Raw genomic sequence first — 14,670 nt, 5'->3', positions numbered from 1 at the left:
TGGATCATCCATTCATTTTCGCTTCTGAAGAATATCCGTTGATGGAAATGAATATCCGTTTGTTTAATCCTTCATTTCCGTTCTGATGAAGAATCCGTTGAGGAAAATGGATCATCCATTCATTTTCGCTTCTGAAGAATATCCGTTGAAGGAAATGAATATCCGTTTGATTATCCTTTTCATTTCTGATTCTGAGGAAGCATCTGTTGAAAATGACTCTGTTTGTTCATTTTCGTTTCCGAAGAATACCCGTTGAAGGAAATGAATATCCATTTGATTATCCTTTTCATTTCTGATTCTGAGGAAGCATATGTTGAAAATGACTCTGTTTGTTCATTTTCGTTTCCGAAGAATATCCGTTGAAGGAAATGAATATCCGTTTGATTATCCTTTTCATTTCCGTTTCTGAGGAAGCATCTGTTGAAAATGACTCCGTCCATTCATTTTCATTTCTGAAGAATGTCTGTTAAGGAAATGATAGGATTATGCTTTGCATATCTCTAGTGGTTATTTAACACAAAGTCACAGACAGACTCCTACGAATAAATTTCGGGACGAAATTTCCAAAAGTAGGGGAGACTGTGACACCTGTGTCACTGTGACCATCAAACAAATTCCAAACCAATGAAATTTTGTGTTTCATACTTGGGATTGTGAAAATATGTGTATCATTTGCACATATCAATTCTTGTTCGATTTCGGGCTTTAAATCGCTTTCTGGAAGGTTATACGCGATCTGATGCGTAAATATAGCTAGTTTAATGCAACAAACACTCCGGAACAGTGACATAGGCTAAACATACCTTAAATAACCTCTACATAACTTAGAAATAACTTTTGGATGGTTTGGTATGCCGAAATCCAGTTTATTCGCTTACAGGGACTAAATTCGACAAACTGCGAAAGTATGCCGATTTGTACTGTAATGAACAATCCGGAACTTGAACATAAGTTAAACACACCTTAAATATCCTTTCCATATCTTAGAAATAGGCTTTGAGGGGTTCGGTGTGCTAAAATAAACTCTATGCTCATTCAGGGACTAAAAGCGTCAAAAAATGCACAAGTTTGCATTTTCGCGCATATCTTATGTTCTGAATATATCCGGACACCCAAAAATTTATGTTATCATTAAAATATTACATTTTAGTGATTGGCATGATAAAATTTCATTCGTCGCTCAATTTGGATCGTTTTTGCGTTCGTTACGACTTCCGTCGTAATTAACCGAACAACGCAGCCGTACGACCAAACGAACCGACATCCGAGATATTTTTGAGCATGTTTTGAGTTCCCAATACTTTAACTTCATTTTAGAGCCTTGAAATGAGGTTAACGGGGCTTAAACGTTACAAAAATGGGCCAAAATGCAAGTTTCTAAGCTGCAGGGACTGAAATTGTCAATCTGCCAAAGTTGGCCAGGTGGCCCGCATAAACCCAACCCTTATTCTTACGCGGGGCGCGTGAGCCTATCAGATAGAAACATTGAATTTGGTCATTTAGCTCGTTTTTGACGGTTTTGATCAGTGGTTTTCAAAGCAAGGGGCTGGTTTGTGTGGGGAACAAGTCCCCCAATCAGTCTTTGACACTTGTATGGCTTGGATCATGCCCTCCTCTCCAAGAAACGATCCTAACGGTTTGCGAAAAACTATATATAGCCATGCTCACCTTATCATTCTTTGCTCATTCATTCTTCTCCTCTCTACCATCTGATTTGGAAGGCTCCCTCAAGTGTTTGGAGCTTTCTAATCTCATTGGGAACTTGGTTTTTCTTGTGGAAAAGATAGCAAGGACCCATTGTGAGCATTCTTTCATTCTTTTTATTGTTTTCCTAGTTTGGAAGTCAAATATAGTTTGACTTTCAGCTTTGACCATGAGATGGTCAACGAGAAGTTCGTTTGAACTTCACAACGTGAGCGTAATCGCGTTGGTTATAGTCCTTAGTGACTATACCTACTGATTACCACGTTGACTAGGCGTAGTTTCGGTCAACCAAACTACTCTTGTTATCAAAACACTAAAGGGCATTTAGTTTAGTGCTTGTTTAGAGTCGTAAGTCAAGCGGTCTAAATCACCGCTTAGACTTTCGAACTCGACCCGTTTGGTCGATCATTAGGATCCGACCAAGCATATTTAGTGACCATAGTTGTATAGGGAATAACCTTCCGAGGTTATACCTTATGGTCACCTAGTTTAAGTAGTTGTATGATAGGTAGATTATATGCCTTAGGTAAAGGACCAAAAGGCCCTTTTCATGCATAATTGGATTTTAAGCATATGTAACCTAAACATTTGTCACCTAACTGATTATGCAACATAATTAAACATGTTTAGGCATATAATACTTGTCATAGGACTAGTTAGACGCCTCGAACGCGTTTTACGCGAACGACGCGTTAAAGTAGCGTAAGCTGCCTAAACGGGTCGTAACGGGTCGAAAGCACTTAGGTTTGGTTTCCTTTTAAGATGTAGGCTTTGTTAAACCATATCACATGAGTTCCAACACTCATTTGGTTTATAAGACCTCATTCTATCCGATCTCCCGATTAGGTCCGGTTATTTACATAGTTACCTATATAGGGTGCCGTTTGATTCCGTGATCCCTCTAGCTTTGCTTGGTTGTTGTCCAAGACTTCTAAGCACCCTCAGGTGAGTAAATAGTCCCCTCTTTTACTGTTTTCAAACTGTTTTGGGGTGGAACACATGTGCCTACTTGATACTTTCATGTTTCCCATGTTTTTATATCATATAATTACTATGTTCAATAGTACACTATTAGTACATGATTTTATTACGTTTTGCTATGTATGTTCACTTAACATGCTAGCATATTGATTTCCGTATATTACATTTTGTCGCATATGCTCATCCAGCATATGGACACGTTGTTTTACATTTTGAACCATTGTAACCGTTTGATCCTGTGAACCGTTGTAACCGTTTGATCCTGTGAATCGTTTGTGACTACTTGATTATGTGAACCGTTGTGACTACTTGACTATGTGAACCGTTTGTAATCATTGATTGACATGAACTGTTTGAAATCTGTTTGAACCGTTGGGTTAGGGAAGTGATTATGTAACGGGGCGGGTGTAATGTGTTAAAAGCATGGTGGATACGCTGCTGGTACTTCCTATATATAAGTGCTTTTAATACATTATATATCGTTGCGTTATCTAGATCACTTGGGCAATGGTAAACAAAACAAAGTTGTATTACAAGGTTTTTCCAACAATATATTATACTATTCGAGTTTTTATTCCAAAAACGATTTACAAATCTGGATTTAATTAAACAAATGTTTTGGAGTTAAGAATCATGGCTACGAGATTTTATAAACTGTAACCAATTTGATTTGAGTTGGTTAATTATGTCGCAATACTATAGTTTTCAAAACAGGGTTTTTAAATAAGTATTGCAGCATGCAAACTAGCCATGAATCTGAAAATCATACAAAACCTATGTACTCGCCGGCATTTTTATGCTAACGTACCTATTTTCACATGTGTTTCAGGTACAATACTTGATGATGCTTGATGATGATATTGGTGTACTCTCACATAGGAATGGACAAGGCCTTAGCGACTTTAAAACTTGAAAGATAATAGTTGTATTTATCTAGTTTGTATCAAAACATTTAGTTCAATAATTTAATAAAATAAAACTATTTAATCCATGGTTATGAAACAATGATTCTATTACAACACTCCCCGACGTTTCCGCCATGTTTTGTTATTTTACGTGGTCGGGGTGTGACACCACGGATGAGCATTGGGCAGATTAGAAGAAGCTGCTGCTTGAAATAATTGGAAACTTATGCTTTTGTTTCTTTTGTCGAACTCTGGAACAATCGGTTTTGTTTATAAATAAATCGTTGTTCACAACGCTGATGTACAAGTGTGGTTACATGTGTATATGGCATACCCCTATAATACCTACACCAAAGAACTATGTTCTTTACAAACTACTTTTGTAGTTCTCCCATTCATGTGATCACTCATGATTTCCTCGAAAATTCTAAGTACTTGTTTCGAGAAAACGAAGTACCGAATATAAGTGACATTTTGAGTAATCACTTTAAATCCTTGTTTAAATAACTAAGAGTAATTTTTCGACCTTGTACCCAACCTCCAAATTCTGCTTCATATGTCGCCTTGGCATAGCTAGCAGCTCAACTTCATGAGGATTCTACCTCGTGCGTCGACTTAAGCACGTCTAGTGCAAGGTTTCAAAGCCTCTCCTGCTATTCAAATTCCAAAATCCATATAGGATTTTATTATCTTCACAATTAGATCCTTGTGAATGATTATCGCTCAAATCGGAGCCTTTGATTGGATACTTTGTACGCTTTAATACGTACATTACAATCCAATAAGGACAAAGCCGAATTCTTATTAAGATCTTCCTATCTTCATAGTTAGATTTTAATATGTTTAAAGTGCCAAATGAAATCCACGGATTGGATTCCTGGTATGCTTTAAATACCGTGTCCAAAGATAACAAATTAAAGGTCAGGTTAAACAATTATGTGATTATGTGATTATGTGTTTCTTTTATGTTTTTGTGTAATTTGAGTTTTTCGTTATCCAATTCCTCGTAGAATCTTCCATATCTTCATGAGGGATTCATAGTAGGATATCCAAAGGTACTACCTTAAATCCTTAATGGGCTTCTACGTGGTAGATAAGACCCTTGGATTATATAGTACCATTTCATAATTCGAAAAAGACCCCTTGAGTGGTCTAGTTAAAAGATTGATTCAGAATCTGGTTAAGAATGGCATGTGATGATATAGCTGAAAGGACCCTATGGTGGTCCAGTCACACTCATCATAGGTTCGTTCATTTGGTTTTTCCCTACAAATTATCAAATACACTATGTGGACTATGCAAGGAATTACGTAATTATGGACGCGTACATAATTATGAAATTCAGTGCACGGAAACCACAGTAAGATTTATCATGTGTAAGAGCCGATAGTGGCAATAATAACAGAAGATGAACAATGTAATGGAGGTACGGTGGACGCACCAATGGCACTTCATATACTTGTAGGTAAGTGTCCCTCTTACATTGCAAACATAATGTTATTAAAGTTACTAGAAGTTCAGAACCCTAACCAGTATTGTCTTATCTTTTCGACTTCATGTTTCGAGCTCTCACAAGTTTCCTCTGATTAAATTTCGGGACGAAATTTCCTGAAGTAGGGGAGACTGTGACATCTGTACCTCCGCGGCCATCAAACAAATACCAAATCAATGAAATATTGTATTTCATACTTGGAATTTGTGTAAATATGTGTATCATTTGCACGTATCAATTCTTGTTTGATTTCAAGCTATAAATCGCCTTCTAGAATGTTATACGCGAACTGATGCGTAAACGTAATCAGTTTAACGCGACAAACACTCCGGAATAGTGACATAGTCTTAACATACCTTAAATAACTTTTACATAACTTAGAAATAAGTTTTGGAAAGTTTGGTGTGTCGAAATCAAGTTTATTCGCTTACAGGGACTAATTTCGACAAACTGCAAAAGTATGCCGATTTGTACTATAACGAACATTCCGGAACTTGATCATAAGTTAAACATGCCCTAAATATCCTTTACATAGCTTAGAAATAGGCTTTGAGGTGTTTCGTATGCAAAAATAAACTTATTGGTCATTCAGGGACTAAAAGCATCAAAAAGTGCACAAGTTTGCATTTTCGCGCATATCTTACGTTCTGAATATATCCGGACACCCAAAAATTTATGTAATCATTAAAACATTTTATATTAGTGATTGGCATGATAAAATTCTATTCGTCGTTTAATTTGGATCGTTATTGTGTTCGTTACGACTTCCGTCGTAATTAACCGAACACCGCAACCGTACGACCAAATGAACCGACATCCGAGATATTTTTGAGCATGTTTTGAGTTCCCAATACTTTAACTTCATTTTAGAGCCTTGAAATGGGGTTAACGGGGCTTAAACGTGTCAAAAATGCATCGAAAACCAAGTTTTGGGCATGCAGGGGCTAAAAATGTAAATCTGTCAAAGTTCTTAGGCCTGGGGCGTAACCCCAAGCTTAATTCTTACGCGGGGTGCGAGAGCCTATCAGACAGATATATTGAATCTGGTCTTTTAGCTCGATTTTGATGGTTTTTATCTCAAGTTTTTCATGCTATGGGCTGGTTTGTGTGGAGAACAAGTCCCCCAATCAGTCTATAGCAATTGTATGGCCTAGATCATTCCCTCTTCTCCAAGAAATGATCCTAACTGTTTGCGAAAAACTATACAAGGCCGTGCTTTCATTCCATTTTCCTCACATTTGGTCTAAGATTTCTCTAAGTGGTTGTGATTATTCACTACCTACCTAAGAATACTTGGAACCAAATCTATTTGGACCCTTTGTAAGTCCTCTTTCATTCTTTTATTGCTTTCCTAGCTCGAAAGTCAAACATTGTTTCACTTTCAGCTTTGACCACGAGATGGTCAACGAGAAGTTCGTTTGAACTTCGCAACGTGAGCGTAATCAAAATGGTTATAGTCCCTAGTGACTATACCTACTGATTACCACGTTGACTAGGCATAGTGACGAGTCGTAGTTTCGGTCAAAATGTGCATTTAAGCATATTTTGCAACCAAACTACTCTTGGTATCAAAACACTTTGTTTTGATATCAAAAACCTGTTTTCTAATTTAGTTAAGCATGTTTTAACATGCTTAGCTCGTCACTTTTAGTTTAGTGCTTGTTAGAGTCGTAAGTCAAGCGGTCTAAACCACCGCTTAGACTTTCGAACTCGACCCGTTTGGTCGATCATTAGGATCCGGCCAAGCATGTTTAGTGACCATAATTGCGTAGGGAATAACCTTCTGAGGTTATACCTTATGGTCACCTAGTTTAAGTAGTTGTATGATAGGTAGTTTATATGCCTTAGGTAAATTACCAAAATTCCCTTTTCATGCATAATTGGATTTTAAACATATGTAACCCAAATATTTGTCACATAACTGATTATGTAACATAAATAAACATGTTTAGGTATATAATACTTGTCATAGGACTAGTTAGACGTCTCGAACGCATTTTACACGAACGACGCGTTAAAGTAGCGTAAGCTACCTAAACGGGTCATAACGGGTCGAAAGCACTTAGGTTAGGTTTCGATTTAGTATGTAGGCATTGTTAAACCATGTCATATGAGTTCCTATAACTCATTTGGTTTACAAGACCACATCCTATCCGATCTTCCGACTTAGGTCCGGGTTATTTATATAGTTATTAAGTTGCCGATTGATTCCGTGCTCCCTCTAGCTTTGCTTGGTTGTTGTTCGAATACCATTAAGCATTTTCAAGTGAGTACATAGTTCCCCAATTTTACTGTTTTCAAATGTTTTGGGGTGATTCATATGTGTTAAATGATTTTGATGTTGTTTGTGACAACTCGAACTTTTGACTTGCTTTGATGTAACGTTACGTGATTAAAAGAACTGAATTATATGATTTTAAATGAATATTTGTTTACGTGTGTTATGTGTGTATGTATGTTATGCGTTGCATGAGCCCAAACTACACAAACCGGTCACACAAGCCCTTTGGGCCACACTTGAAATCGGACTCCATTTGATACCCGAGTTGGGCTCGGCCCACTCCCCCACTCGCAACACAAAATCGGAATTTGGGGTTTTGTTTCCTTGTTTTTGCAAAATCACAAACACACAACAACCCAAGACTCTTTCTCTCTCTCTCTCTCGGCTGCTTGAATCCCCGACGGCGAACAACACTTCTCGGCTCACCCTCTCTTTGTTCCAATCCAACCGGTTAGTGTTTGATAATTGAGTTGCTTGTTAAATGATTGACGGATAGGTTGCATGTTGATGTTTGCTTAGCCGAGGATTCTTGTTAACATATTGATTAGGATGATAATTGATTTAGTTTTGTTAATCGACTCATGTATGCTAAATATGATCACACGAATTGATGGTTTGGATATAAGCACCGAGTAGATAAGTAATCGGTTGTTAGGCATTGTTTGATCGGGTATAGTTGGCAATCGGGATCCATGTTAGAATGTATGTATTGTTATGAATGTTAATATTGTTCATATGCATGACTACTGATTTAATTGCCGGTTTGATGTTCTTGGATTGTTCTGAATATGCATGAAATCTGAAATAAACTGTTGATTGATCAGAATTATGAAACTGCCTAAAGTGTTTGCTGAAATCACGGATTAGATGTTATCATTATGCATGAAATCAGGGAACCAGTACACACGCACGGTTGCGACTCGGCATCGCTCATTGCGAGTCGGAACCCCACTCGTGACCACAAACAGCACAAGCCGCAATCATGGTTGCGAGTCAGATTGCGACTCGTAACCAAACCATGATGAACCGAGACCACCTGTTGCGACTCGTGTCCAACTGTTACGACTCGAGATCCCCGTTGCGACTCGTAACCCCGTTGCGAGTCGAGATCATCCTTTGCACATACTACTGTTTTGGGTCTTCGCTGTCACGAGCCCAATCAGTTGGGCCCAATGATTTGATTTGTGGACTGTTTATTAATGGACTTGTATGCGTTTACCTATTTGGGCCGATTGAGAATCTGGACTGTTTTGTTAATTGGGCCGGGTAAGATTGGGCCGAACACTTAGATTGTTTGTTGGATTGCTGATACGTGTACGTGTTTGCCATGACTATACGTGATTACTTATGTGATAGCATACGTACAATGCTTGGACCGAATCTGACTTATGTGGTAACCCTGTTAGGACGTGGTTGACCACCCTTAGTTCAAGAGTCTTTATTTGTGTATCTGCCGAGCAAACCAAGGTGAGTTCACACAGCCAAGGCATGGGATTCCCGGGGTGGGAATTGGGTTGGATATGTTGAATACGGAAAGATTACTCGTACTTACGCATATACCAGACTATAGACCATCGTCCTCAGGTTAGTCAGGACACGTTACGTAAAGCCTACGTACCCAGTACAATTGCCATATGTCTCCCGGGTCGGGAGGACACGTTACGTAAAGCCTACGTAACCCAATACCATCCACTGGCTTCCAGATCGGAAGGCCACGCTGCGTAAAGCCTACGTAGTCCCCACGCGTACCACTGTCCTCGGGGAAGGGCACGTCACGTAAAGCCTACGTGACCCTGTACGTTTTCCTGTTCTCGGTAATGAAGAACACATGGTCGGATGTTAGTCTAGTAGGTACCGTTAATGAGAAGCCCTCATTAGCCAGGATAAATATGGGAAGCCCCCACCTTTAGTACACACTAGTATGGGAAGCCCCCACTAGCTATACTTATGCATTATGTTATGAACCTACTTTCTGTGAACTCGCTCAACTAGTTTGTTGATTATTTGCTGCATGCCTTGCAGGACCTTAGGTACATTACGGAGCTTGCACAGGGAGGAGCAGGTCGTTGTGGGATTTGGATTCATGAACGTTATTCGAACTCATAATTATTTTGAGATTACATACTATGCTTCCGCTACTTAAACGATGTGTGGTTTTGAAACATCAATTATGTCATGATGATTTACATTAATTACTTTTATATTAAATGCTATGTTTGATATGATTGATGGCTTGATCCTGGTCATGTCACGCTCCCAAGCGGTGGTACTCCGCGGGTGGATTTTGGGGGTGTGACAGATTGGTATCAGAGCCATTGGTTATAGAGAACTTGGTTTTAATATGGGACAACGTTTTTATTAAAACCGGACTATAACCAGAACAGTGCTCTCAACGATCCACAACGACGCTTTGCTCCACGTGCAAGACTCGACATCCTAGGTAACAAGGTTTATGATTATTGCCTGTTTGCTAGAACTGTATAGAACTTTGCTCGCATTACGCTTAGATACACATGATACCATAACATGAGAATCCCTACGTGCTTACGCTTTTCTGTCATCGCCCTACTCGCGAACCATTCTTATGTATGCTACTTGTTACTATGAAGATCATGTCTGGACGAATCAACATGACACAAGCCCAGCTAGAGGCTCTTGTTCAAGCTCAAGTTGCTGCGGCAGTTGCAGCAGCTCAAGCAGGTAGTATATCCTGCAGTATAGGCACACACTAGGATCTTTAGATCCTACATTAACTCTCGTATTTAACTTCGTCCTATTCGTGCACAATAGGTCAACACGCGCAGCAGCCTGTCTGCACTTTCAAGAACTTCATGGACTGTCGTCCAAATTCTTTCAGTGGCACAGAGGGGGCAGTGGGACTCCTCCATTGGTTTGAAAAGTTAGAATCAGTATTCGAAATGTGCGAGTGCCCTGAGGCTCGCAAGGTTAAGTTTGCCACCGGTACTTTGGAGGGAATAACATTGACTTGGTGGAACGCCCAATTTCAAATCTTAGGGTTGGCAGCTGCTAACGCCACCCCATGGAACGATTTTAAGGAACTCATCAAGCGTGAGTATTGCACGCGTGAAGATATTCACAAGCTGGAAGACGAACTGTACAATCTGAAGATGGTTGGGTCAGAGATCGAAGCGTATACTAAACGGTCGAACGAGCTGGCCGTTCTGTGTCCTACAATGGTGGACCCTCCATACAAGCGCATTGAGTTGTATCTCAAGGGATTGGCGCCAGAAATTCAGAGCCACGTGACGTCGGCTAACCTCGAAAACATACAGGAAATCCAGCGTCTTGCTCACCGTTTCACCGATCAGGCAGTGGATCAGAATAAACTGCCCAAGCGTGTTAATACTACCGCTAACGTCACCACCTCAGTTACTCCTGCTACGTCTGGTGACAGTAAAAGAAAGTGGGAAGGAGATTCTAGTAAAGGCTCAGCGACTGTTCAGCCACAAGCTCAGCAGCAGAAAATCGACCACTATCAGAGTCCCAGTCATCAATCCTCTGGTGGTCACAGACAGAGGAGATATCAGGGTAGTCAACCTAGGTGCCACAACTGCAACAGGCATCACCACGGCCCATGTAACAAGGGTCGCTGTCAAAGGTGTCTTAAGATGGGTCACGAGGCCAAAGACTGTAGGAGTCCACGGCCTGCGAATCAGAATCAGCAGCAGCAACAACCCGCTCCACAGAACCAACAGCAGCAGCAGCAGCCACAACGTGGAAACCGGGGATGTTTCCAGTGTGGGGCTGAAGGTCATTTCAAACGCGATTGCCCTCAGTTGAACCAGAACCAGAACCGCAACAACAATAATAACCAGGGCAACGGGAACAACAATGGGGGAAACAACAACAACGGCAATGAAGCTCGTGGTCGTGCATTCGTGCTAGGTCGAGGTGACGCAGTGAACGATCCCAACGTTGTTATGGGTAAGTTTCTCCTCGACAATATTTACGTTACTGTTTTGTTTGATTCGGGTGCGGATACAAGCTATATGTCTGTAAAAATGTGTCAACTGCTAAAACGTGCACCAACACTTTTACCCACCAAACATGTAGTAGAGTTAGCTAACGGTAAAAGTCTAGAAGCCACGCACGTAGTTCAGGGTTGTAATCTTATCCTAGCTGGTCAAGCCTTCTCTATTGATCTCATTCCCATAGTTTTGGGAAGTTTCGACTTCGTGATTGGGATGGATTGGTTATCCCAACAACAGGCAGAAATCTTATGCAGCGAGAAGATTATTCGCATTCCTCGTTCTGGTCAGGAACCTCTAGAAGTTCAAGGCGACAAGAGTGGTGCAGTGGTTGGCATCATCTCTTTCTTGAAGGCTCAGAAATGCTTACGTAAGGGTCACACAGCCATTTTGGCTCTTGTTTCAGATGCGTCTGCAAAAGAAAAGAAATTGGAGGACATTCCAATTGTACGTGATTACCCTCAGGTGTTTCCTGAAGACTTACCTGGCTTACCGCCTCATCGTCAGGTCGAATTCCAGATCGAGCTCGCTCCAGGAGCAGCACCCATAGCTCGCGCCCCATATCGTCTAGCTCCATCAGAATTGGAGGAACTGTCAAAACAACTGCAAGAACTCTTGGAAAAGGGTTTCATACGACCAAGCTCTTCGCCTTGGGGAACTCCAGTACTTTTTGTGAAAAAGAAAGACGGTACGTTCAGGATGTGCATCGACTACCGTGAACTCAACAAGGTGACGGTGAAGAACCGTTATCCTCTTCCACGCATAGATGACTTATTCGACCAGTTGCAAGGGTCGTGCTACTATTCGAAGATAGACTTGAGGTCAGGGTATCATCAGCTGAGAGTCCGGGATGAGGACGTCTCCAAGACTGCATTCAGAACTCGTTACGGTCACTACGAGTTTCTTGTCATGCCGTTCGGGTTAACGAACGCGCCTGCTGTATTTATGGACCTTATGAACAGGGTGTGCAAACCCTAGTAAAGGAGATTCTAGTAAAGGCTCAGCGACTGTTCAGCCACAAGCTCAGCAGCAGAAAATCGACCACTATCAGAGTCCCAGTCAGCAATCCTCTGGTGGTCACAGACAGAGGAGATATCAGGGTAGTCAACCTAGGTGCCACAACTGCAACAGGCATCACCATGGCCCATGTAACAAGGGTCGCTGTCAAAGGTGTCTTAAGATGGGTCACGAGGCCAAAGACTGTAGGAGTCCACGGCCTGCGAATCAGAATCAGCAGCAGCAACAACCCGCTCCACAGAACCAACAGCAGCAGCAGCAGCCACAACGTGGAAACCGGGGATGTTTCCAGTGTGGGGCTGAAGGTCATTTCAAACGCGATTGCCCTCAGTTGAACCAGAACCAGAACCGCAACAACAATAATAACCAGGGCAACGGGAACAACAATGGGGGAAACAACAACAACGGCAATGAAGCTCGTGGTCGTGCATTCGTGCTAGGTCGAGGTGACGCAGTGAACGATCCCAACGTTGTTATGGGTAAGTTTCTCCTCGACAATATTTACGTTACTGTTTTGTTTGATTCGGGTGCGGATACAAGCTATATGTCTGTAAAAATGTGTCAACTGCTAAAACGTGCACCAACACTTTTACCCACCAAACATGTAGTAGAGTTAGCTAACGGTAAAAGTCTAGAAGCCACGCACGTAGTTCAGGGTTGTAATCTTATCCTAGCTGGTCAAGCCTTCTCTATTGATCTCATTCCCATAGTTTTGGGAAGTTTCGACGTCGTGATTGGGATGGATTGGTTATCCCAACAACAGGCAGAAATCTTATGCAGCGAGAAGATTATTCGCATTCCTCGTTCTGGTCAGGAACCTCTAGAAGTTCAAGGCGACAAGAGTGGTGCAGTGGTTGGCATCATCTCTTTCTTGAAGGCTCAGAAATGCTTACGTAAGGGTCACACAGCCATTTTGGCTCTTGTTTCAGATGCGTCTGCAAAAGAAAAGAAATTGGAGGACATTCCAATTGTACGTGATTACCCTCAGGTGTTTCCTGAAGACTTACCTGGCTTACCGCCTCATCGTCAGGTCGAATTCCAGATCGAGCTCGCTCCAGGAGCAGCACCCATAGCTCGCGCCCCATATCGTCTAGCTCCATCAGAATTGGAGGAACTGTCAAAACAACTGCAAGAACTCTTGGAAAAGGGTTTCATACGACCAAGCTCTTCGCCTTGGGGAACTCCAGTACTTTTTGTGAAAAAGAAAGACGGTACGTTCAGGATGTGCATCGACTACCGTGAACTCAACAAGGTGACGGTGAAGAACCGTTATCCTCTTCCACGCATAGATGACTTATTCGACCAGTTGCAAGGGTCGTGCTACTATTCGAAGATAGACTTGAGGTCAGGGTATCATCAGCTGAGAGTCCGGGATGAGGACGTCTCCAAGACTGCATTCAGAACTCGTTACGGTCACTACGAGTTTCTTGTCATGCCGTTCGGGTTAACGAACGCGCCTGCTGTATTTATGGACCTTATGAACAGGGTGTGCAAACCCTATCTCGACAAGTTCGTCATTGTTTTTATCGACGACATTCTGATTTACTCCAAGAGTCAGGAGGAACACGAGCAGCATCTTCGCCTTATTTTGGAACTCCTTCGGAAGGAACAGTTGTACGCCAAGCTTTCTAAATGCGACTTCTGGCTTCGTGAAGTCCACTTCTTAGGCCACGTGGTGAACAAGGATGGGATCCATGTCGATCCGTCCAAGGTAGATTCGATCAGAAACTGGCCTGCACCGCGTACGCCAACGGAAATACGCCAATTCTTGGGTCTGGCAGGTTACTACAGACGGTTTATTAGAGACTTTTCGAAGATTGCTCAGCCGCTTACGCTACTGACACAGAAGGGTGTTACCTATCGCTGGGGAGAGCCCCAGGAGACTGCTTTTCAGCACCTAAAGGATAGACTTTGCAGTGCACCTATCCTCTCATTGCCAGAAGGCACAGATGACTTCGTGGTTTATTGTGATGCATCCATTCGGGGACTGGGATGTGTGTTAATGCAGCGCGACAAGGTTATCGCTTACGCCTCTCGTCAACTCAAGGTTCATGAACGGAACTACACGACGCACAATTTAGAGCTGGGAGCTGTTGTTTTCGCGCTTAAGATATGGCGACACTACCTGTACGGTACCAGGTGCACGATTTACACCGATCACAGGAGTCTCGAGCATATCCTTAAGCAGAAGGATTTGAACATGCGTCAACGACGATGGGTCGAGTTACTGAACGATTACGAATGCGCTATCAAGTACCATCCAGGCAAAGCCAATGTTGTGGCTGATGCCCTCAGTTGGAA

This window comes from Helianthus annuus, chromosome 7, assembly GCF_002127325.2.
Source record: "Helianthus annuus cultivar XRQ/B chromosome 7, HanXRQr2.0-SUNRISE, whole genome shotgun sequence".
In the NCBI taxonomy this organism is placed as follows: domain Eukaryota; kingdom Viridiplantae; phylum Streptophyta; class Magnoliopsida; order Asterales; family Asteraceae; genus Helianthus; species Helianthus annuus.
The sequence above is the reverse complement of the archived record's forward strand: the minus strand, read 5'-3'. Positions refer to the sequence as shown.